General features: G+C 42.9%; 1 protein-coding gene across 2 annotated transcripts in view; it reads left to right on the top strand.

The window, feature by feature from the left end:
* ETV6 (ETS variant transcription factor 6) overlaps window positions 1-26025 on the top strand; it is a 141228-nt gene that overhangs the window by 22183 nt on the left and 93020 nt on the right. The window lies entirely within an intron of this gene.

Consider the following 26025-nt stretch of genomic DNA (forward strand, 5'->3'; position numbering starts at 1 on the left):
TGTGTGTTTATAGCAATAGCAGATTAGAAAATGAGAGGTTGAGAGGCTCGGACAGCTTCCTGAACGTGTGGGAGTACAGGCCAGAGAAAGGAAGAGAAATCTTTTTGAAGCTATATCAGTGCTTTACACAGACAAGAATAGCAGACAGACCATATTGACAGAGTGGTGTGAGGATAAATGTGGCCGTGTAGCAAAGCATTAGTGCTGTAAAAATCACCACTGTCCACTAGTGAAACAAATTCTTCCAGCATGAGTGCAGTTTTACCGGTATGGTTGGGTACACAGTATGCACTTCTGCTGGCATAGCTATGTTAGTCAGACCTGGTGGACATTGGTAGGTCTGCACATGTCTGTAGTGTACGTGCAGCCCTTCTAAAAATTATGGAGGAGGTGTGAGGAACAACTCAGATCGCATCTTGTGACATGCACTGCCCCTGGGAGGAGAGATGAGATAGCTGGATAGTCTCCTATTGCAGATCTGTAATGTGTATGGTTCATACTATGTACTGGTCCATTGGTGCTTGGATTCTTCCTCCAGCTTGTATAATGTCCTTCCTGAGAGGGATTAAACTCCTTGCCTTAAAGCCTGTAGCAGGTGGTAACCAGGCCTTGGGTCCTTGGTGGAGCGAGGCCCAGCTTTTGTTTCATGTTTCGGCTGCTGTTTCCAAAGGCTTTACAAAGCAAATCAGTGTAATTTCCTCTGTTTTTCTAATGGGGAAACTGAGGCAGAGAGGAGCAGTGATGAAAAGGGAACAGCTTATTTAGCATCTGCCATCCTAAGACAGGAATTTTGTTGTAGCCCGGTGCTTTGGGCACTTGTTCAAAAAAACATTTAAGCACATGCTTAATAATAAGTGTGGCAATAGCTCCCTTACCATTCCCTCTTTTCAGAGCACCATGAACAGTACTCCTCACTGGACCCACACTGCAGGGCCGTTCCCACTTATGCCAACCCATTAGCATCACCCAAACTATCAGCTAGGAGAAAGCTGTATTTCCTTGTGTAAAGGATGTCAACATCTGGCCTGTAGAACCTGTCATGTCATTAAGGATGCAGGAGATGAGGCAAAGAGTCATCTTTACAGTGAGGAAGTGTTATCAGTTGGGTTGCAGGAGATGGAGACAAACAAACTTGTCCTGATAGTTGGCTTTTGGATGGAGTTGACTTGAAAAGAAACTCCTGAATCTCCAGGTGGGCTCAGAACAGTCACACAGAGGCAGCACAGGGTCACCAAGCAAACACTTTCACATATAGCAGTGTAATGACCCCTGTTAGTCATGCCTTGAGCATTTAAGCAACGTAGTACCTCCATTTAAAAAACCCCAACAACCTAAACCAACAACAAACTTCAAACCAACCAACCAATGCCTTCCAATAGATCCGCTTGCCTGTCTTCAAAGAGAGCTTCAGTCTTTGCAGTCGTCCTGGCATAAAATGTTTCATGATCATGCTAAGAGGCATACCATTAGTTCAGTGTTGGAAGCTGCCGTAATGAACCCCAAGGTTTGACAGCCAACCTAGCTTTTGTAGGAGCAGCAATGTATTGTTGCCAAGAAAATTACGTTTTCCAGGATCTCAACTCAGGAGCTGGTTGCAGGGTGGTGGGATTGCAGTGCCTAGAAAGAGTGTTACAACTCCATTTGCTGTTTGAGTTCTTCTCATGTATCATGTGAGACGCTGTTCGTTTGTTTTGGGTTTTTTTGTTTGTTTTTTTTTTTTTCCTCTGTAGGCCAACCTCAGTTCAGTATATCCCTCTGGGCATTTTGATCATCTTGGGGTCTTTGCCACTGATTTCAGAAGGATATGATTCACAACTTTCACCTGGGTTGGATTTTCTCAATGAGATTGTTTATGAGAGAATGAGATTCAGGATCATATCTCAGGAATTCATGTACTTTTGTTTCTTTCCATCTATAGATCCAGGATTTTTGTGAGTGTTGCAATCTTAGCATCTGGACTTAATCCATTCCAATTAGAACCAATGGGAGTTTCCATTACTAATTGCCACCGACATAAATTCCAGCTCATAAATTTGGGATCAAAATGTATGTGGTGTATATTATTGTTATATGCTACATTAAGTGCAATATATATTATATAGATCACAATGTTATGTGCAATATATGCTGTTGCCTGTTACATGTACTTTTAAGTAATGTTATTTTCTAAAACTAGTGTCTACTGTGTGTTCTCTAAAGAGTTAGTCTGAAGTGGATTTTTATCCAGTCCTGCAGACAGCTGGATTTTCTTATGGGTGACTCCTTGAGTTCCCTGTGTGCTCCTTGTCTGTGCCTCAGTATCCCCAGCGTTTAAAAAAAAAAAAAAATATTCTGCTCTATTGCCTTGTAGTGCTGGGAGGCTTTAACTGTGCTGCTGCCTGTACAGCATGCAGCAATCCTCAAACTTCTTGTTCCACAGAATGTAAGCACAAGCTAGTAGTAATGATGGACTGATGTTGTCTGTGATGTTTGAAACATGTAGATAACTTAGTTTCCACGGAGGAGAAGCAAATTCTGTGAAGGACTGAAGGGGATGAACTGATGTCTAAAGATGAGTGAAAGGTGAAAGGGAAGTCTAATACATGGAAGGAGAAGAGAACTTGGTCACTGCCATTAAAGGTACTACCAAATTGGGAAGTATTGGGTTAACATCTAATTCCATAGCCAGGAGGGTTAAAAAGTATTTAAATAGCATCTACATAGTGATTTATTAAATGGTTAATAGATTTATTAAAAGGTTAAATTAAATGTATTAAATGCTTAGTAGAAAGCTAGAGCCATAATACAAGGAGTATTTTCTCATTTTTCTCTTGTTTTGAGAGATGCACAGGGCAGGTGGAACTGATGGTTCAGGAAGGGATTGCTCATCTCTACAACATCTCAGAAGGTCAGGATCAGCAACTAACAGAGGCCAGCTGAAGACAGAGAAAGGAATGTACTCCCCCCTCTTAGAAACTTGCAATTTGTGATGCAAATTGAGGGGAGGCACATATACCAGTTTTGAAACTTGTCTTTAGCTCACCCAGGCAGTTGCCATACATGAGATTTGCATCAAAAATTCTAACTTTCATAACCAAGTTAGCAGAATTGTGCAAAACTTGTGTGATCTAAGGTTTTGTGATTTAGGCCTCGGTCCTGTAAACATCTACTGAGATTTTCTGGACCTGCACTTAGTTTTGGCCATATATAGGTTGAGCATCTTGATGGTTTGAGGGTGAAATAATTGAAAAGTTTTATGTTTACAGTGATGATCGTGGCTAAAAGACTAAAACAACAGTTCTTGATCTGAACATTCCCAAATTTGGAAGTCTGAAGTCCACATCTGGTTAGAATTTTTAGATGGAAAGATTTTATGCTTAAAAAAAAAAACAAACCCAAAAACCCCCAACAAAAAACAAACCACTGATGCCTAAACTTAAACAACCACCACATAAATCCCTTGGGAAAGACAAAACATTGTATGTGAATTTTTTTGGAAGGAATTGATTGCAGTGCTTGTCACCTTGATGTCCTTAATTCACACTACTAATTTCATATTGCTCAAGTTAAAAAAGAGGATGGTAGATGAAAGCGAGGTATATACCATGGTTGAACATGCTTTGAAACTTTCTCTTGGACTGCCCTTCAGTGAGAAAGTTAAGGGTTAATAATTTGCTCTGCTCTTGATGTATAGATGTAGTCTTCACACACCAAGAACACAGTTCTACAAATGCACATGGGTCCCACTGGGTTTAGTGGGATTACTCATGTGTCTGAATGCCTGCAGGCTTGCAGCTCAGTTTTATATGGGTTTTCTTCTTATTATTTTTTAGAATCCTTTTTAAAAATACACAAGAATTAAGCAGTTTCCTTTACACAGTGCCTCAGCCAAAGCCCACTGAAGTCATTGGGAAGACTCCCACTGTTTTTTAGCTGGCATTCAGATCTATCCCATATTCCTTATGGGCTAGTCTACTGGGTGTGTGTATGGGGGTGTATAACCATCTTAGTTCTTCTAGAATGTCTATCCTGCTGTAATTTAGTTACCATGGAATAGATTGCCCACGTTACTAACAGCATAATTACTCTGGAACAAAAATACTTTGATTCCAGAATTGTCTATGTATGGGGAGCTGCTCCGGAATAAAAATCGGCAATGGCTTCATCTGCAGTAGCTGTGCTACTTGGTTGCTTTCTGTAGGCAAGGTGTTTTAAACAGGGGTGAAAGGCAGTAGTGTGAATCACTTTTTACATCAGCACAGCCTGTCTGCTGCGAATTTTTGCTGAGTTGTACCTATCCTAGTTTATAAAGCAAACCAAAACATGCAAACCCCCAAAACCCAAGTGTAGACAAGCCCTTGCTATGGACTCCAGCCAAACTCCTGATCCTGCAATCAGATCTGCGTAGGTGGACCTCTGTGCCTATGACTTCAGTGGGACTCTCTATATGTGCAGATACCTACCCACCTACGCAGATCTGATGGGAGGATTGTGGCCCCACACTAGTAGGAGAGCACAAGTGTTGCCCTTTGTTTAGGGATGAGTGCACGGGGAATGTGGGGTATGACCTAGGCGGTTCAAAGCATCGGCATTGTGCTATCTTTGAGATCCCTGAGCAAACCTACCCACTCTCACATTATAATGGGAGCCCTATGTATGGAGATGCTGATAAGCAATCTGGAGGAAAAGCTTTATCTGTTACTGCCTTTCTGCACTAGTACAGATGAAGCAAACCAGTCAGTGAATAAACTCTTTTTGCAATATGTGTATAGGTCCTGTGAATGGACTTGGAGCGGACTCCAGGGCTGAGATTTCACAGTTTCCACATCTGGTGCCTGAACCCGTGGATCTAACAAGACCTGTAGACCTAAGCATTTTAGGCCCATTTTCAAAGCTGCTTCATTATTCTTGTCTCTTTAGCTGTTCTTTTAACACCCTAACTTTTTATATTAACGTGAGTTTATACACTACACATATGCACATATACAATATTAATTCCAGACATTTCACAAGACAGTTTTTAGAAATTCACGCACATGATGATGTGTTAACTTTAAAGCATGTACCTAGAAGTAAAGCAAGAGTTTAACTAACAAAAGAAAAAGGGTTAAAGTGAGACTTAGTCAGTCCCTTAGTAGTACATAAATTCATGCACAAATATGGAATTTGCAGGACGAGATGAGTTAGTGTTTCTCTGCCTTTTTTTTTTTTAATTAACCAAATACATTGGATGTGGTGCGTGTTCTTACATCTGTGTAGTGTGTTTATTACATAGAAATAGAACTGGTATTAAGTGGCATTTCCCATGAAAAATGTCAAAAGAAATGATTTTTTAATAGATTTTTCTTTTGTCATGAAAAAAGTTCTCTTATATCCATTTTCAGAAGAAATACATTTTTTCATGAATACAAGGGCTTATTTTGTTAACCACAAACAGAAAATCAGCCACTTCTCTGTATTGCTTCCCATCTTAAGATCTCTGCTGTGAATGTCTGTCCTAAAAACTGTTGAGTGTCCTCAGCTCTCATCAATTAAAATAGACATGGAAGCTTATCAGCATGTCACTGGATTGGACTTAGAGAAATCTGGTTGAAGACCTGGTCAGACGTGATGTTCTGGCTGCAGTTAATCCAGACCGAAGAGGTGCTGCCTCAAGTACTTATCACCGTATTATTTGTCCCTTCCACCTCCACCCCACCTGCCTACAGAAGGCTCTTATTCACTCAGCTTTGCCTCTGTAGTTGCTTCCTAATCCAGTTCTATCAAAATTACAAGTTTTTTTTTCTTTTTTCTTAATGTATTCTGGATCTCATTTTTTTGGTAGTGGGTTTTTTTGGGTGGGGTTTTTTTTTGTTTGTTTGTTTTTTAGTTAGAAAGTTGTCATTTTCTTTAAATGGTAAAATAGGGAAGTTGAGATTCCCATCTCAGTGGGTTTTACCTCCCACTGGTCCTGAGGTCTGTTGTGGTTTCCTGTGCCAGATGTTCCCTGAATCTAAAGCCTATTTTCTTAGTGGCATCTACATATTGAGGTAAAGATGTTGATTAAAAAGCAAAGAAGTTAAGACTGTAAACTAACTCAGTTTTAAAAATAGCAGAGAATCTATTTTTCCATTATAGGGAAATATGGAAAGCAGATGGTAGGAATTTTTGGCAGTGGGAGTTACTTTATTTGTTGGTAGAAAAGGGCTTGTTCTGGAGGGGGGGTGGGGGGACAGACACTTGATTCGTGCACTCGGTGCTGCAGAGCCATCCCAGATGTATCTTGACCCACGCTGCGGCCAAAGCTCGAAGTGGTTCAGAGAGGCTGCCTAGATGAGGTGTGCTGGGCAGCAGCCTGCCTTCTCAGGTCGGGCTTGTCTCAGCAAAAGCCAGCCGAGACCTCGCTCGCTGTGGAGCCTCCATCTCTTTGTATTTCCTTCAGAAGCAGCAGCCTCTTCGCTGTGTGGCTTCTTGGGCTGCAGCACCTTGGAGCGGCGACTTATCCCTACCGCAGGCTGGGTGCGTACCCCCTCTTCCCAAATGCACCTGTCATGCTTTGGTGTCCCTACACGTGGCAAGGCCATGCATGGGTGATGGTGAGAGGGAGCTGGGCCACTTTCCTTGGCTGTGCCGCTGGCCAGAGAGGCGAACTTGGAAACATGCTTCGCTTGTTTGTGCGCTACTAAGGTGGGTGTAAGATGTAGGTCTCCTTTGAAAGGCACTGCATAGAGAAGGCAGCAGTGCTGCCAACATGATGTGTTGTGACTGGCTGTGTGTGTGCGCCTGAAATCTACCCAGGACTGTCAAAAGCTAACTGGTGTAAAAGGGATGTTTTGCTGAGAGACCCCACTTTCTCACAGCTGCAGAAGAAAGGTAAGTGCACAGGCTGAAGCCAGTGTAACAAGTGCGGCTGCCGGTTGTCCTTCCATTGGCCGGGCATGCGGGGCAGTTCCATGTGCCTAGCCTCATCCTACCCCAGGCCTTGCCGGCACAGTCTCTCAGCATTCCTAGTACAGGGTTTGCCTTGCGGCAGAGTCCCCTTGTTCTGTGGGCAGATGGGGACTAAGAGACTCCTTTCCCTCATAGCCTAAACTGTACTACAAACTTACTTACCGCTGGCACATGGCTCAGTTTAGAAGCTGTATGGCTGAGGTGCCATTCCCGTTTGCCTGTGGGCTGGGTTTCAGATTCAGGGAATTGAAATTATCCCCTAGCAGCTTTAATCAGCAGGTAGTTCATTGCCGTGATGTATTTTGTGATCTCAGCGTCGCTCAGGCTGACCTACTGCCACCCATCTGCTGGTGTGATTGGGCAGTTACTGCCTGGGGTCAGGAGGTCTTCCCTTCAAATCCAGGCTCCTCTGCCTCTCCAGCTATTATGCATGTACTCTGTATGTTAATGTTCATCACCCTCTATCATGAGCCTTGCAACATCTGCTGAGCTCAATTTTCATCCTCCTCCTAGCTGGCGAGGAAGTGACTGTGCTTTCCAAAAGGGCAGGGGAAGGAAGGGAGGAAAAGAGCTAAAGCAAACGGGCTTGTGAGCCTGGTGGCACGAAGCATCCCTTCTTTTAGGCCCTCTCTTTTGTACTAAATTTAACTGTTGTTGCGAATGAGCAGGCTTGCACTCGGCAGCAGCATGTAGTCCATAAACCGTCTCTGTTTCCTGCTGATTTCATGTTTTGCTGGGAAGGACGCAGCGCAGGACTTGAGATAGGATTAAGCAATGAGCATGGGCGTTAGTGGAATGACCGTAGTGAGAGACAGGCTTGTTCTCTCCCTCAGCTCTGTCCAAAGGGAGGTAGCTGTGACCTATCATGTAACAACAGGCTTTTCCTTCAGTGCTGGAGCCCTTCTCCTGTGGTTTAGTTGCCTCCCAAAATTGCCTGCTGCTGAATATTTACTAAGGACTCCATGATCAGATGTTTGCAGTTTGACAGAAGCAGCTGACACTGGTTTAAAAGGAAATATGTTGTAATACTTCCTCCATGCAGCCACTGGTGAGAAAATTCAGACAAGATTTTTACTTGACAAAATTCTGCTTTGACATAGTTGAGAGAGGCAGGAGATTTCTCCCATTAGCTTTTCATTACAAATGACGTCATCACGAGAGCAGCGTCTTTTGCATCTTGAGAATCTGTCTGCCCCTGCTTCTAATTCCCCACCTGAAATCTTAATTTACCATGGGTGACATTAGACACACTTCAGCAGCGGAAAGCTGTGAAGAGAAGTGTGAACAGCCATCCCCATGGTATGGAGATTAAGAAGAGTCAAAGTTTGTTTAATCTGTGGTCCAAGTACTTTTAAAGGGATGAAACTATGTCCAAGTTGTCTGGAAGCCTGTTTTCTGCATGAAACTTGAAAAAAATGAGGCCAAAGTTCAGGTAGACTTCGGGGATTTAAAATGGTGAAGGAGATCTGTTGCGTCAGTATAAGTAAAATTTAACTGAAGAAATAATTTCTTTTTTTTTTTCCTGTAAGATCCCCACCCCCACCCCCCCCGCATTGGCTTGAGGTCTTTAAATAAAGATTTATATTTGTAAATCCTAACTGAATGACGGCAGCAAAGCAGTGTATGACATCTACTGTTTGTACAATCATCCTTAAAAGTGCTCATATATTACATAATCAGGTATGGATTTTTTTATATAGACCTGAAGTTTTCTGAAGACTGAGATGGCGTTTTGGCTCAAGTTTGTATAGATGCAGCAGAGGATCATAACCTCAAGTGCAGTGCAAGAGCAGAGTATCTGTGTGGCCTTCCCCCTTCTGCTCTCAAAGCTCAGTCAGGCCCTGCTCCTCAGCCATCAAAGCTTATTTAGGCTTTTGCTATCTACACTGGTGTGGCAAATAGTAGTTAGCATGGACAACTACAACCTTATGTATGTGTTTAGAAATTAGGCCCTGCTCTCTGGGGTGCTGATGATTTACCTACTCTTGGCCTAGATTTGGTGTCAGTGTGTGTAAGTGAGCAAAGCTTTCCCTCACCTTGTTCTCTGAAACAATGGTCTCTGAAATTGATAGGTAGAAAAAGATACAAAAAAAAAGATAGATAGACAAATAGTCATGTGGATGCTAATGTTCTCTAATGATACAAATTGCCCATGTAAATCTGTGTCAGGGAACAAAACACTTGCACCTGGGATTACCCTCATTACTGTACAAATTGGCTGCCAGGAGCTTAGGAATAATCTGTGGATATGGGGAAGGGAGAGGCAGATATTTCAAATGTGTACATAATATGTGAAAACACAGATTGTATCACTTGTGTTAGATTTTTGGGAGTTGGGGACCGTGGTGTGGGGGTTTTTTGTTGGTTTTTTTTTTGAATAGTGGTGTAGATTGCATGCTTTAAATCGCATCCTTTAGTAGAAGAAAAAACATCTTGAAAGATTCGTCCTCACTGCTCTGGCGGTATACCTTGCAACTCCAGTTTCCCCAGTACTCTCTCTCCTGTTTATATGCACATCCTTACCTCCACTAGAGTGTTGCTTTCTCCTTGAGCTTAAGTGGTTGAAACTCCTTGTCGCCAAAGCTCAAGTTACGAAAATAGAGAGTGAGCAATCCGAGTTACATTAACTCTGCAGCTGCTGATGCAGTCACTGTGTGTAGCTAATCAAATGCCTCTGTTTAACCTGAGGGTCACTTTTGCTTGGGTTTGAGCCCCCAGTGGCTTCAGGTAAGCCCCTGGACTTTGCTCTGGAGCGGATGAAGAGCATGCATGCATGCCCTTCTGCCTAGTCTGTTTCAGGATTGTAACTCCTGGTGGCCGGGTGGTAAGGAACAGCAATTAAATACCTGCAATTGATTACTAAATCCTGAGCTTTGACTAGATGGGAATTTGTGGTCCAGTATAAATTGAAATGAAGAGATTGCAGTTGACTCCCATTAACTAACACAGTTGTAAAATTTACTAGCCAACATTTGCTTCAGGATGACTGTTTTTGGTGATTTTCCTAGGCTGATATGCCACTTTTGAGACCAACAGCATGTTTAGTGCAGGATCTGTGTAGTGTCTGTTCTCATGTGTACTGAGATAAGTTAGTTTGAATCAATACAGGACAAAAAAAAACCTCTAGATGACCCCTAGCATAGCAATGAGTTTTATCACAAAATTAGCATCGAGTTGTCTCTCTGTAAAGAATGGGGTAGCCTTTGTCTAAGTCAGCTGGTGTTAATGGATCCACACTGACCAAAAGAAATCTTCTGATTTTGGTTTAATCAGGACTAATTTTGCCAGGGTGTGAAGGCAGAATAAAATGTTTTTCTTTTAGAAAAAAAAGACTGCTTGCTTCATTGTATTAATAAGCACTTGTAGGTATTCTGAATAGTGAACACACACATAATTTGGTCTCTGTTCTCTAGGATTTGCTGAGGTATTTGGATTTGCAGTTGTTGTGTCTGAAGTCTGCACATCTAGTGCCCTTAGAACTTGTGTTTCCATAGAGAGGGGAAAAAACCCCACCACCTTTAGTAAAAAAAATGTTTATGCTTTTTTATCACTTTCATAGCTTTCATAGTTAAACCTTGAAGATAAGAATCTTTATTGCTTCTACAGACCAGGGAGCTCGTGGGGTTTCCTCCCACTTGCTCTCATAGGTGTCTTGTGATTCCATCCCCATCAGTGAGATCTGATTCTCTTCTGTGTTCTTTGCTACATCTGGGGCTGTCAGTGTTGCCCATTTTTCTTTTCTCCCATGTGCTAGAGAATTTGTGCCCCTAAATACTCACCTGTCTCTCAGTAACAGGCTTCCTCATTCTCTCCCCAAACTAGAAACTCTGTGTACATCTAATAATAATTTCTGTTGTGCCAAGGGTGCTATATGCATCTCCCAACAGGGTTGATGCATTTTTTCAGCTGTTCTGTAATTGTGGGCTTAGCTATGGCAAAGGGTATTGTCATGCTGTAATTATCACAGTCTATGTCACCAGCCAGCTATTGCAAGTAATAGGAGCAGGTAGTTCTGCTCGCTAAAGATACCAGTATCTCCATTTCCCACTTTTGTGATTTCCAGTGTTCAGCAAAACCTGTAGTTCCCTGTGTCAGCAGGATTGCGCATGCTTGCTCACAGGTATTTTTTAAGATTAGTTCATTCAACATGAAAGAGTAAGATCTTGCATTTATTTTTACAGACTTGCAGGTTGAGATGAGTTTCAGCACAGGTTCCTGATTATTACTATAAATTTTGGTGTTAGGTTAAAGTTGCAATGGTGATATGTAATGGTATGCATATATAAGTAAGTGTATGTGTGTGTATGTACGCGTGCATGTGTTGAAAGATAGCAGAGCTTTGCCTGGGACCCTGTCCACTCTTCCACCTACATCAACTAAGTCCAACAAAAAGTTTTAGGTTTCCTTACAAACCAGGCTACTCTGCCTTTAAATGTGTTAGCAACTTTAGTGTTTCCAGTCTGGGGCCTTGGATCATTGAATTTTTATTGCTAGGATTCCAGTCTGGATGGGGATAGGAAGAGGAGAAGCTTTTGCGGTAAATAAATAGAGAAATACAGTTTTCTGTGGCAGCTCACAAAGTTATGTAATTTTAGCACTGGATTAGCAGGCAGGAGGCAAATGGAGTGGTTGCTGGTTGCATGATGAATGCAGTTTGTTGTGTGGATATCATCCTGTTGCACATACAGCATGCACCGTTCTGTCTAATTCAGACTGGATTCTCCTGGTGTGAAGAATGACGCCTGCCATCAGTGGAATGTCTGTATGTCTGAGTCTAAAAGTGGCTCGAGGATGCGTGCTGTAGAGGAGGAGTCTGTGTAGGATGGCTGCATTATGCCTGTGAAGTCTGATCCACACAAGTTTTAAGCATCCAGGCTGTTAGGAGGGATCCTTTCTCACACTGCCATGTGGTGGTGTATGTAGATATTACTATTGAACACCTCCATGGCGGCCATGGAGGGAGCTGGACCAGCTAAGACAGCTTATAACCATAGGGAATGGTGTTCCTGTGGGGCTTGCAGGGTCGGGAGGCCTGGCTGTTCTCATTTAAGCTGATTTTAAGGGATCCCGAACAGCTGCCTTTCTGGTGTAACTGGAACCTGGTGAATGATTTTTTTGCTTGCAGGTGGGTAAGGTGGTGCCCATTCACTTGTTGTGCAGTGAGCTTGTAAATCCCTCATAAATTGTTTGTAAATTGGTTTGGGATCCTTCTGGCTGACAGGCACATCCTGTATAAGCACATCACCCAGCCCTGCTCAGACAGCCCTGCAAAGCCCAAGTCTTTGGGAGCAAAACCAGTTGCCAAAGAAGCAGGTGTGTCAGCTCAAAGTGGCCCATGAGGAGCAGCTGTAAGCTTGAACTTTGCCCATTTATTTGGTCAAGGTTTTATCTCATCCTTTATTATACAGCCCAGTGAAAATGAATATTTACTGTGTCAGTTAAACCAGGGCCATCTGAGTGGCAGGCTCTGTGTGTGCTAGGTGGCCTCATGGGTGAGAGAGCGGAGTGATACGTGAGTGTCGGAGGGGAAGGCCGTGCTTTCTGTGCCATTGGAGAAGATAGGGACACCTGAGTAAACAGTGGGCACCCGGAGCTGTGTGGGTAGGATGACTGGTTTGGTACACTCGATTGATTTTTGGGTTTGTTTTGTTTTGTTTTGTTTTTTAAACCACCACCCCCCCCCCCCATTTTTTTTTTTCCTCATGCCCATAGAATTTTCATTCTGTGGGGAAATTGTGACATTAGAGCAAGACAAGAGCACTCCGAATGGAAAGCTAAACTTTCATGTTATTTTTCATTTTGCTTCAGGATTTTGAATGTGGATAGCAAAATTAATATTGAAACGGAAATTTCTTCTGAATCGAAGACCGAATGTTCCACTTGGAAAGTGTAGTAGCACAGTGTGCTGCTGCGCTTGAGATAAGTTATTCTGAAAAAAACCCCAACAAACCTCAACATTAACAAAAAAAACCCCTATGTAGTAATTGAAAGGGCTATTTTTGGTGCAATGTTTTGATTTTTAGCAAGACTTTGTATATTGAGGGAAACATTCGCTATAAAATTTGTTACCACTTCTGGTCTTCAGATCTCTGGCAGCAGACTTATAGTCAGGCAGTTGCAATTGATGAACTATTTTTTGTCTAGTGCATTGTGGGAGGATAAAGCAAGCATAATTTTCTAGGATTAGGAACTGTTTGGTGTCAAAGGTAAGGCATCCATATCCACATACAGTAGCCCAGCCCTGGTTGGGAATTAGGCACATGTATGTAGGGGAAGTGGCATGACCTAATATGCAGGGAGCCAGGTGGATGCTCAGAAGACCTGCTTTCTGTCCCTGGCTCTGCCTGACCTTGAGCAGTTCATTAGACTGCTCTGTGCCTCAGTTTCTCATTTTACCTGCTGCATAACTTAGCTATTTAGATGTTAAACAATTTGAAATGAGACCGCCTCTCACTATTCAAAACAATTGCTCTACTTCAACACAGTCTTAATAATAAACAACTGTGGTCTTTGGATATTCAAAATAAATTTAGGAAGATTCTGGTTAATTTTTTATTTTTCAGCTGCATTACCAAGGGCTGATCTTTGGACCTATATAACCAAACTTTTTCCTTATTTGCTTTCTGTTATTCTGCCTTTTGAAGGACTTTGTGGAAAAGAAAGCAGCATAAAAATCACACAACCGGTTTGGCAGGTCCTGTATAAACAGGAGAAATGCCAGGAAAAGTCTAATGTCTTTGTTGCCAGCTTTTTTAAAGAAAAAAAAAATCCTGTTAATTTTCCTCTTAATGAAAACCTCAGCCATTGCTATGTGTGAGCAGGACTGTGGGGAAGGGCATGTGGTGGATGGGGCTGGGGCATGCTTGCTAGAAGGGACATGTGTGTCCTCAAATGCTGGGAATGTTCCTATGTTTGGGCAATTGTCCCAGTCACCTTCTTGGCTGTAGGAACAGAAGAAGTGTTTTGTCATGCTTCTTGTAAGCAGGTTTGTGGTGGTTTTTTTTGTTTTCTTTTCTTCCCCCATCTCCTCTGACAGTCTCACAGCTCAGCTCAAGTGTTAAACACACCCTGCTTGATTAGACGGGGGTGATTGATGCCCCCCTGTTTTACTTTGCCTGTGCCAGCAGAAAGCTGCACTGGTTTTTAAGGCCATTTAGCTGTGTGTTGGGTCGGATAAGGAGACCAGCCTTCCTAACTGGATCTGTGCCGTTGCATAACCGTGGGAAGGGTTGGAGTGCCTCTGTCCTGATTCTTGTGGCAGAGGAGGGACGTGTTTCTGGGACGGGTTCACAGCTCTCTTCTGGTGCAGGCCACTTGTGAGTCGGAAGATTTCAGTCAGTGCATTGACAAGGAGGAGCATTAGATGCTCATGGGGAGGGTATTTAAAATGAGTGCTAAAATGCAAAGTGAAATGATGCCTTCCCAGAGCCTTTGCGCAACGTCCGTGGCATTTTACTTCTCTCTTCTGCTCCATCCTTCTGTTTCTGGAGCAGCAACGTAACCCCAGAAACATGGCCATGTGGATAGGGGGTCAAAATGGGATTTAGGCAACTTGCTGCTTCTTCCTGCACCTCTGTTCCTAATTGTAAAATAAGATTCAAAAAGATCCTCCCTCTGGTGCTTCTCTATCTTGACTATTTTGGCTCTGAGCTCTTCAGGGCTGTCCTCTGCTTGGTGTTTCTGCAATGTCTTGGACAATGGCTCCATGGTTCAGTTTGCCTCCGAGTGCTATCATTGTATAAATGTCAAGCCCTAACAGTTGGGTTCAGATCCCGCTAGAGTTCTTAGGAGAGAATATTATTTTTTGAGGTGTCGAAGTAGGGTTTTGCTCAGCCCCTGTGCTGCTGATGGGCTAATGACTGAATCTACATATGTTTTGGTCCCTCCGCTTGTGAAGAGGAGTGTAATAACACTTCTCTTCATTGCAGGAAAGTGGTAAAGGTATTATAGGATATATTTAAATACTGTAATGATGAGGTCTGTGGACAAGCCTTCCGACTGAGTCAAAACGGGCCCAGGACTAGCACTTTACTCTTTTTCTTAAAGATGGCTGCAATTTACTGTATTTCAGCTGGCTCAGTTCCCAAGCTTGTCACTTATCTAGTGAGGTGATATTTGCAGCTCATAAACAGTCTTACGGTAAGGGTAGGGTCGCTCTTGCTACAGTGTCCATTCAGTTGTGAACCAGCGATGCTTAGCTGTGAAAACAAGCCAAAGATAACCAGAGTGAAACTTCAGCACTTCTGCCAGGAGCAACATCATAACCAATGCTTTGGGATTATGAACTAAAACCAAATAATAATTTGAGGAAGAACAAAAAGCAATGCCAAGGTTGAAAGGAACAATTAAAACAATTGGGGAACTTAACGAACAGGAAAAGCTGTGGTAGAAGGAGAGCAGCTAAACTGAGATTTTTGTGTTTAGCCATCCCAGGGCTTGACAGACCTGTGGGCTCAGCGTTATCCCATTGTCCTGTTGGCACAGCCAAGACAATGAGGGCTGTGGTAATGCCACAACTTGTTTTGGAGAGTCAGCAACAGGTCTGGGAACAGACTCCTGTCCTTCTCACCATTTCTCTTCAAACCTCTTTTGCGGAGCTTGTTTTTTCCTGTGCTTTGTGGTGCGGCATCTGCTGCCCAGCCCTGTACAGCAGTGCTATGCAGGGGATGATCCACTTCTTGTTCCCCTTCTGAGTGCTGGGAGTGCCACTGGAATTTCCAGAGTGAAGGAATAAGGGCTGTGTGGGATGTACCCTGTCACATGGACAGGTCGTACCTGGAAGGCATCTCTTGTTTTCAGAGCAGTTGGGAAAGGATTGCTAATAGGCACTCCTTACACAACAGAATATTCACCTGCTTAGTTCATTACTTATTAGCTCCAGGCAGGGACATTGCAGATTTGTTAATGGTAATGGCCAAATCATTAGAGTGTGCAGCATTAATGGAGGAGAAAGCATTTAATAAAGAGCCATCACTCGACCCTGTGATTGTCCCTGGAACACAGACCATATTGTTGAAATCAGGCTCTACTCTCCTTCTGTCACCTATCCTTTCTTAAAAGGATGGCTTGCTTGGGAGGTTCAGCGTCTTTTAAAATGCATGTGAAAGCTCATCTTTTCTTCTTCTGAATCAGATATGTGGTACCATGCCCTGCTGTTTCTGTACAAACATATTTAAAAAGTCTTCTTAAAGTTCTGCCAATCCTGATGGTTCTGTGCCGGAAGGGCCATGTTTTACTGGACCTTCCAAAAGCTGCTAAATAGCTTGTTAAATAAATTGTAAAAAATAACATGATTCTTGTACAGGTTGACCTGCCTGCAGACTTTATTTCTTTTGATGTAACTCAGCTGCCTTCGGTGGTCTCCCATTGCAGCTTAATGTTTTAATCCCAGCTTCTCATTAGCTCATCCTTCTGCAATATGTCTTCCAGATTATCTTCCCTTTCCTCTGTTTTTATTTCCTTTTGGCTGTTGAGCTGTATCTGTCATATCTCTCTTTGTCTCTGTAGTTCCTTTATTTCTTCCTTATAAGCTAGACCTTCTGACTCTTGTAAAACTTGTCTATCTTGCATATATAGATCTGTGTCTGTATATATATATATGAGATGCCAGTGAAGAGCCTGCAAATGTGCAGGGTGCAATATTCTAAATGAAATCCTACCAGCTGTTTTTTTTATATACTCTTCTTCGTCAGCTAGAGTTTCCTTTTTAGTCGCACTGTTCTCATGTTGTTCACGTTAAAGTGGCTGGAGTAGGTGAAAGATAGTGGGAGGGGAAGATCGTAATTTGATGTTTCTTCCATATCCAATTTCTGTACAGTAGACGAGGTCAGTGCATGTATGGTCCTTTTTAGGAGCTCCCTCTGCATTTAGTATGTTGGGGGTCAAATAACCTGAATCCTTCTGATATTTTATAGCAGCAAACATCCATCGCCACTTGTTTCTGGACTAGCTTATTAAGACAGTCTTTGAGAATGGGTATTTCATTTGGCTGTCTTTCTCTCTTTGTAGATTCTGTTCAGTTTTCCAGAGCACTCAAGTGGATCTGTTCATTTTTTTACCAACAGCCCTTACTATAGCTGTCGTCTTCCTGGGCTGGCCTCGATTCCCTCCGGAAAGTTGCCTTTACCTACTCAGTGGTGGTGTTGAACAAGAGGGTACGGCATACTCCTTGCTGTGCTGTGGGTTACTTTACTGGGTTACTTTTGCACCACTTGAACCTTCAGGAGCAGCAACTGTAAGGTGTAGGGTTAGACCTTGTCATGGCACCCCCAGGTTTCTTTTTATATTTGGTATGTCCTTTTTCATGGAAAGTCTGCCAGAAGTCTGAAGTGTGATGAAATGCTGTCATGAAAATGCGGTGGTGCTTTATGTGCCAGTAGTGTTTTGTTTTGCCAGTGAGGAAAGTTGTAAAGATGTCAACCTTGCAGGATTAAACTGTTGTTTCACAGGATAAGAAGTAGGTACACAAGTTCTCTGGTCTGAAATGGTCTTCCAATGCCAGAACCCAAGGGTTGTGTTCTCAGTGCCTCCAGTGGTAGATAACTTTTTTTCGTAGAGAGATGTTCTCATGCTTACCAGCATAGGCACCTACGTGATCAAACATAAACAACTTTTCTTCCAGTTTGTTATAGTAGCTGATTTTTTGGGTGTGCCTGTATTTTCAAATGGTAACAGATATAAGATAATTATGGCATATCATGATGCAATTTGTTTCCAAACACGCATATATACATACTGTTCACCCTCAGGTTCAAACTGAATTCATGTAGATAAGGAGAGAGAGTAAACTGAAGTGTCTAAACTAGGGAAGATAAAGATTGAGGCCCATATGTGGACTTTACTTCCACTAATGTAAGTCAGGACCAGAATCATTGTTTTAAAAAAATGACTTGAGAATTTTGCAGGTATAGATGGGAGCAGAGTCTACCCATGCAATGGGAATGAGAAGGGTCATTTCTTATATTTTTAAATTGTATTTTTAAAGTGTGTATTTCAGTGTTGTAGGTCCTCAGGAATTTTGTTTCCATCAGTGACTGAGGATTACAAGAAGCTCTGACTCTTGTGTGAATTACTCTCCCATGATTTTTCCACTACTTAACCGATGGGCACATAGATAATCCACGGCAGTGAATGAGTTGACGTCGTCCATGTGACAGTTCTGACCTGTGGTTCATGCTGTGGTATTATTTGATATCCCTTATTGTGAAGGATCCTGTTCACGGTAATTGTAGCTTCAGTAAAAATGTTCAAAAAGCAACACTCATCCCTTGCAGAAAGACCAGAAATTATGCTTCTCCTGGAAATGTGTTTGAATACATAGTAGCGTTGCAACTTGCTAGTACAGTGACAGCTCCATAATGCAACCGAGTGTAAATACTTGTGCTGCCGTGCCAGCCCTGAGAAGCTGCAGAGAAGCTCCAGGATTCTCCTTTCCCATAACACATGAGAGGGCAGCTCCCTGTACACCATGTTTCCCCTTAGTTTTCCCAACTCAGTTTCATGGCCTCCAGAAATTTTACACTGAAATGAGTGCATGACTCCAGTCACAGGTGTTCAGAATTCCCACGTATACAGGCAGGGCTGTACAATCACTGTATGTTACAGAGATGAGGCTCCCCAGCATTCCCTGTTTTAGAAGAGAGAACAGGAAAAAGATGCAGTGAAGTATCTCTGACACGCAGATATCTAAGCGTGGAAAGTCTTTCTCTATTGCCCTCCCTGCTTCCCTGCTGCTTACTCACTGGCCACAGGACTTCAAAGCCTCACGTGTTTTTTTCCTGGCTGTGCACTAAACTCTCTCTCTTAGCCTTCTGTGGCTCTTTGTGCTGAGTGAGTGTGCTAATAAAATCATGATGTAGGTGTGAAAGGGGTTGCTCTGTGGATCAGAGCAGTGGCCCACCTTTCTCTGTGCTCTGCTTAAACAGAGGTCAGTAGCAAGTTCTTCAGAGGAATGTTGCAGTGACAACCCCATAACACAAACGTTGGAGTCACATGTGGAAAGGAGCCGGGGGCAGATAGTTTCTTAACATCAGGCAGTTGACTCCATGGTTGACTTCTGCCTTGAAGTAGTAGGTCAGGTGGGCCAAGTCCCAGCTTTACTGCCTCTTCTTAGAGCCTTGCTGCAGAAGGGTGGATGGAAGGGTCTCCCACTTCAAATTGATAAAGCTTTACTCCCATTTTGGAGTGTGATGATTGCACTTCCAAATTCTCAATCAGAGTCTGCCTCCTGTATCTATTTTGTGCTGCCTAGCTGGGATATCTATGGATAACATTCTTTATTATTACTATAAATGACTAATCCTATCTTGAATCTTATTAAGCTCTTTGTCTTAGTTTTATCTTGTAGTTTTACCTGATACCATCTTCCCACAGCCTGTTTCTGCTCTCTATTCCCCCATCTTATCAGTGACCTCAGCGAAGAAATACTTTTTGAGCATGTGATTCAGCTAGTTTTTTGCTTCATTTATATTTGCTAATTTGAGATATTTTGCAGTGCTTAGACAAAACTGTATCATGGCATTTTCAGCAACAACATTGACCTCTGCAAGCTGCCTTTTCACAACACTTGAGTGCATCAATATTGCTGACTGTATGATTTTAATTTAATTAGAACAGTGGCTGTAATCATTTTGGGAGAAGCATGAACTTCCCCACTGTCTCCTTTCCCCTTCCCTTTTGTGATAAACTTGTTGTACCTCTGGGGTTTTTTTTTTTTTGTTTTGTTTTGGGATTTTTTTTCTATTTGCTTGAGGAAGGATTGAGACATGAGAGGGTAGGCATCTCCTACCCCTGTGCCGGGAGGTTCATCAGAGGCAGGCTGAAGGGAGGAGGCAGGGAAGAACTGATCTTCACAAAAACACTAAGGTCACCGAGACAATCTCTGCTCTCTGTGCGCAGGAAATGAGATGTTAATCTTTTCCCAGTGCTGCTTTGCATAAGGTCCATTCCAGAGAGCTGTGTTTGTTTTAATTTCTCTAATTACTGATAGTGTGCTGATTATGCTGCTATAGATTTGACGTGAATTGCTATATTAATGGGATCAAAAATGAGGAGAAGTCTGCCATGGAAATTAAGAAGACGACAGCAACTGGGGGAAGGGAGGGAAGTGGAGAGTTTAATTCATACCCTGGAACTGCAGAGCTCTACTTTGCTTTTTCTGGAGCCTGATCCTTTGTCCCTGACAGAAGTTGGAGTGTGCAAGCTATAACATTGACCAAAATCCCCCAATGTTTTAATTGTGTACCCGGTGCCATACAGTCTCCTAGGGGCTCTGATTTACCCCCTCCTCTCTATGTTAGACCCTGTAACTCATCTCATAGTGGTCTCTTGGATTTTCATATCCAGCTATAGCGTTACATATAAAACACTGGTGAACACTGCATATGTCTTCCTTCCCTTTCCTCTTCCCCTCACTTGCTCCCCTAATGATTAACTAATGTGAACCTCCTGCTGTCATCCCCTGTGCTACTCTGTGGCTGGCTTGCTGGCGTTGCCCTGCTCAGTGCCCAGATGTGCAGGGCCTTCTGAATCTTTCCTGCAAGCCCCTCATTTCCCCCAACAACCCTTTTCTTGAAGGCCATTTTTTCTGCTCTAACGTACCCAAGGCACCTACTGGTGCGAGGATCCACAGTAGCAAAAACAGACACACGCCCCTGCTCCCCCAGCTCCTGGTCCCTTGACTTGTCTTTCCACTTTCCCTGCCTCAGTGTGCTTGCTGAAAGAGGTGACAGCCCTGGTCCTGTGTCCTTGCAGAGCTGAACATCCTCTGTGATTTGGGGTATACAGTGTTGTGTCCAGAACACCAGCTTTCACAGTCCTGCGAGCTACAACTGTACATTTCAAACCTGGATTTGCACAAGGCAAGGGCAATGTTACTTAGGTTTTTAAGCCTAGGACTTCCCCAAAAATCTAAGAGGGCACCAGAACATCTGTACACCTGCTAGTGCTGCCCTTTCTGAGCATGCATCCCACAGGCAAGGAATTGGAGCGGGGTGATGGGATGATACCTAGGGAGCTGGAAGCTTCCTTTAAAGCAGCATCCCTGCTGACTACCACTGTCCTGCAAGTAAGCAAGGATGGCCTGTGAGGACAGGACAGATAACTTTCTCTCTCTTTACTTCTAACTGTTGGCTTCCGGATAGTTACTGCAGCACAAATCGCTGTATCTCCACCTTGCAGTAACCCCTGCTTCTCTCGGGAGCAGGGGGAGTCTGGGCCATTTGGAGAAGCAAAGATGAACTGCAAATGCAACAAGACAGGCGCGGAGTGGTACACGTACACCAGCAGCCTGGGGGGCAAGCACATGTCAGCTTTCACTCTTGGTTAACTTTGCCCTGTGTAGTATCATTACATGCAATGTAGGAGTAGGTTTTTATGCAGTGTTAAGAGGCAGCTGCCTTTTACGTCCAACGCAGGGTATTTGGAGACCATGTTGGCCATTCTGGTTTCCTGAAAACTGCTGTGTACGTAGTGTGTTTCTTTGCTTTACCAATTTTTTAAAGTCATTTTAGTATACCATCCTATCCAACTACTGAAGTAGTCGTGTCATTGGGACAACATGAGGGCTTGCATAGCATGCTTTCTTACATGTTTCATTTTCATTTCTGCAAAAACATATATGCCCTTTGTGCCTGCCATCTGAGTGGAGTTAGTAAAGGGACAAAAAGACTATCAGTCTGCAAGCTTGAGAACATTCATGATGAAGGCTGTTGCTTTGGAGTTCAGAAGGGTGTAATTTTAGCAAAAGCATGAAGTTATTTTTACTTGCAGCCTCACTCATCCTCAACTGTTAGACTTTTTATAAAGGGTGACTAGAAATTTAATTTTGCAATTTTGACAGTTTTTCATTATTATTATTTTAGCTATATGAATTATTCGTATTTCTGACAGAATTTTCTAACTGTTCAGGTAGATTTTGTCTGTAAAGAATCTACCCCAATTCCTCAAACTGAAATCAGTGTGTGCTTTGATGGCTTTGGCAGTCTAGTCAGCTGTTACGTACACTCCTACTAGATAGTTGTGATCAATATAGCTTTTGAGTTACCTTCGTTTTTTAGACAGGATGGTTTGATCTAAGGTTTTCTCAGCACCTGGATATTTATTGTTTTGTACTTTTCTCGTACAAAGAGAACAAACCCATAGCTTGTCTTGATTCTTAACCATGTATTTCAATCTGACTCTGCTAGACTGGGCAGGTGAAAGCATGCCCCAGCCTAAGTAGACCTGGCTGGTTGTCTAGGTGGCACTGTTGGAGCACCAGCCACTGCTAGAGTAAACCCCAAGGAGGGTCTTTGTAAAGGTTGACTTCGTGTGTCTCTTCAGTTATTGCAGGCAAGGTGAAGTTTCATGGTGAAACTTTCCTGACTCACTGTGAGCTGAAGAAACCTTTCAAAAACAATGACAGCAAGCAATATGCCAACTGTTTTATCCACCTCATTGTGGCTACTGGCAAAATACTAGGGAGCTGCTATTTTGAAGTTGCTTGTAGATGGCAGTTGTTTGGGGCTGAGCATTTGGTCACTTGTGGGTTTAAATGTTCGTAGAGTCCCCTGGCAGGCAGAAAATCTGGAATGTGGTAAAGCTCTTTCCAAGGCCTTTCCCAGCACTCATCACCAATACTCTCAAAGGACCACACCAAATGTGTATTGATTTAGTCTCTTTTACCAGTAAACTAAGCTGTAGCAAGGCTGTTTGCTCAAGTAGACACAAGGTTTATGCTGGTTCTGCTACCAGCACTACCTGTCCTTCCTCCCAAGCTCTTGCTTCAACAACCTTGCCATTGAACTATCTACTCTTGGCCTTAATGCAAAGGGAAATATTAAACTGACTGGTTAGGAAACGCTTTCAGAAAAATACCTAATAGCGGAGTATCTGGTTGCGTAACCTTAGAAGCATGAGATACCAGCCATGTTTTTATTTGATGGATCCCATAGAGAGAAGCCCTAGGCAGTTCTGTAGTTGTGAAGATTAAAGCAAATCTATTCTCACTGGTGTGAGAACAACAGGTACCTCCTCGAAGTGTCACTCTAAAAAGCCTCAAAAAGCCCGGAGGAGCAAACGTGACCTTGTGCTTTCACGTATCTGTGTAGGCCAGGAGTTGCGTGTGGCTGAAGCACAGAGCTACGTTCAGTTGCAGAACTGGACTGATGTTTGCAGTTCTGCTTCCAGCTATGTTACTGACTCATGCTGCAAACAGGGATAAAGCTCATTTTTCCACAAGCCCAGCGCCTTGACCTCCTTGTGACATTACCATTCCACACCTTTTGGAAATGTGGCCAGAAGGGTTACAAGGGCTACTCTTTCAGGATGCACTTGTTAAATGTATTGCCCTTGAGAGGCACATGCTGTCCTTTTTCAAGACAGCTTAACTCTGAAATTACTTAGCTCATTTGAGCTTTGCTCTTTCTGTAACTCAGGTTGTCCGTGTGTCTAATAAAAAGGAAAAAACTTACCTAATGTCTTGTAAATTGCTTTGATATTTGGGTTAAAGGTGCTGGAAAAAAATGCAGGATTAGTAAGAGAGGGCATTTCAAAGGCAGCAGTAAGAGTTGGATAGCTAACTCCTCTTTGTGCCTTGTAAAATGTGTTCTGCAAATATTACCAATTCACATACTACTGTGGACATCCACAGTGTGTGGAAAACGTAACTGCATTTCCACAACTTCTTTTTGGTTTTTACTGTCCTGTTCTTATGAATACCAGGAAACAACAAATCTATTTATTTATTTATAATAGTAAATCTCAATGAAGCTGTCTTGGTATAAATCAGGTTACTGTATGCCTTTAGGGGATTGATCAGTACGGAGAGAAAGGGAGCAGGTACTTGAAGTGCAATGTCTTTGATACAGCACCTCCTGTGTGTTGAGGGAAGTGCACGGGGTTCTGGATTTAATTTCGTCTTCTGCTTGCACTTTCCTCCTGCTGTTGGCCAGTGAGAAGCCCCTTGAAGCCACTTAGCCCTTGTCTCTGCAGCAGTGATTCAGTATTTCTGTGAGCATGAAAATGTGACCTGAGGTTGGACTGTATTCTGCATTCTTTGGGAGGGAGGAAAAGGATTTCAGGTCTCCCATCTATCCTCTAGTGCCTGTTTGCAGAGGCAAGCATCTGTGTGGCTGTTTCAGAAGTGTTCCTCTTTTTATAAATATCTCATTCAATAAACAAAACGAGCAGCTGCAGTGTGGTTCGATTATCTGAGCTGTGGATCGCAGCAGGAAATGCGAGGAAGTGGCTGGTCTTGTTGCGAATCGCTGGTATATGCAATAGTGGTGAGAAGGTGCAAATGGGCAGCGAGACTGCAGAATGGGCACAGAGGGCTGCACCTTGCGGGAACATGAAGCATAGTGTCAGACGCTTCGGGTCAGGGAAGGAGTTGCATAAGTTGAAAGCAGAATAATGTTTTGTAGCTCCACAGGTGCATCTTTCACCATGTCTCAATGAACATCCTTGTTTGTTAACTAAGAAAAACTAAATTCATATGAGCTAATGGATTGCTGTTGCCTGGAAAATGATGAGTAGAAAGAAACGGAGTGGACACAGTAAGGTGTTAAAGGGCTTTGAGGGAGACTGGAATATAAGATTGAACAATTTCTGGTTAAGCAGTACTGAGCTGAAAGCCATGGAGGCTGTACTCGCAGATATAATAACATATAGTGGTGGTGGTGTGAATCAGGCCCGTCTTCCCACTCTGTCTAAACCCAGAATAGTTAGTGTCAGATGGATCATTTATTCTCCACATGTCATCCAGTCTTCTCTGCCGTGACTGTCAGCAGTGGTGGCTACAGTACAGTGGTGGGACTCCAGACACTGAGGTGTGAAACTTCTGGTTCTGCATGAGCTCCTGAGCAGCAAGCTGATAGCAGAACCTTGTGCCAGAATGAGCTGGGCTTGCTTTGAAGTGGTGGCTGAGAGATGCAAGACTTTCTAGGTGCTCCATGTCTCATTTCTTTTTGGACATGTCACCTAGTCTGCCTGAAGAGTTTTCTGCTTCGGTACATTTAGTTACTCACTCATGTCGTACAAACCTCTTCTTCCCTTCACTGGTGGTGAGGGTGCTAATGTTGTGTTCTGCAGGTGTCTCTATCAGCCTCAGTCTAGTTCCCTGCTGCAAGGCCGTGATAATGTTGTGGTTTGTAATGCAACTAATTACTTTCTCTTGCTCCAGCACCAAGTTTGTCTTTTCCATTTGCCAGAGACTGGGGTCAGGGTAAGGAGCTGCACAGGTACTCTCCTGCAAATGCTCAGAAATGAAGGTAGCTCCTTTTGCCTCTGTATGTATGTGGATGTAAATCCACACTGTTTGCACTACCATCGTTAAATGTCAGCAGCGCGATTTTGGGGAATAACACGCATTGCCTTCCAGGAAGCATATGATAATTTTTTTATGCTCCTGTAAGATTGTGGCTATGTTTATTTACAGAGGGTATAATTTGTGCTGTGATTGGAGTACAGGCTTAGAATACGGAAGAATTTTCCTATCAGATCAGATGAAATTTCAGTCTTAAATTTCTTGGCAGATGTTTTCAGAAATGCAAACCTAACAGTGACGATTATGAAACTAATGCAACATTCACAAATTGCCCTTTAACTCTACTTGACCGTCCTTGCATAGTAGCTTCTTTCTGTATGCTGACTTATTTGGTTGTAAGTTAAACTACAGCAAAGAAAGTGCTAGTAACTAGATGAGGCAAGGAAGAAAAGGTACTACATTACTTGATGGTAAATAGAGAGTAGGTTTAGTGGTAGAGTATGGTTTTCTGCAGCAAAGACAAAACTAATTGCTTAATGTCTTTAAAATGCTATGAAGGACTAAAGTGTTAAATACTTAATAAATGTGCTCAGATCATGACTGATTTGTTAGCATAAGATTACGTGGTTTTGGCACTTTCTGTAACGGTACTCATGCACGTATCATGGAGTTGCTGTCAGATTTTCACCAACATAAAACCCTCAGAGTCTCCCCACTTGTGTGTCACTTCCCTTTCCTCCCTTGGCAAATTTCTGAGAAGACCCTTGGAAACTTCATGGACCTTTTGAAAATTAAACCCATCACCCTAGAAGCTGTTCGGCCCCTGGCTGCAGAGCCGGGCAGCACGTCGCCCGTGCAGCGCTTGCCCGCAA

The sequence above is a fragment of the Pelecanus crispus genome, chromosome 1 (genome assembly GCF_030463565.1).
Source record: "Pelecanus crispus isolate bPelCri1 chromosome 1, bPelCri1.pri, whole genome shotgun sequence".
NCBI lineage: Eukaryota > Metazoa > Chordata > Aves > Pelecaniformes > Pelecanidae > Pelecanus > Pelecanus crispus.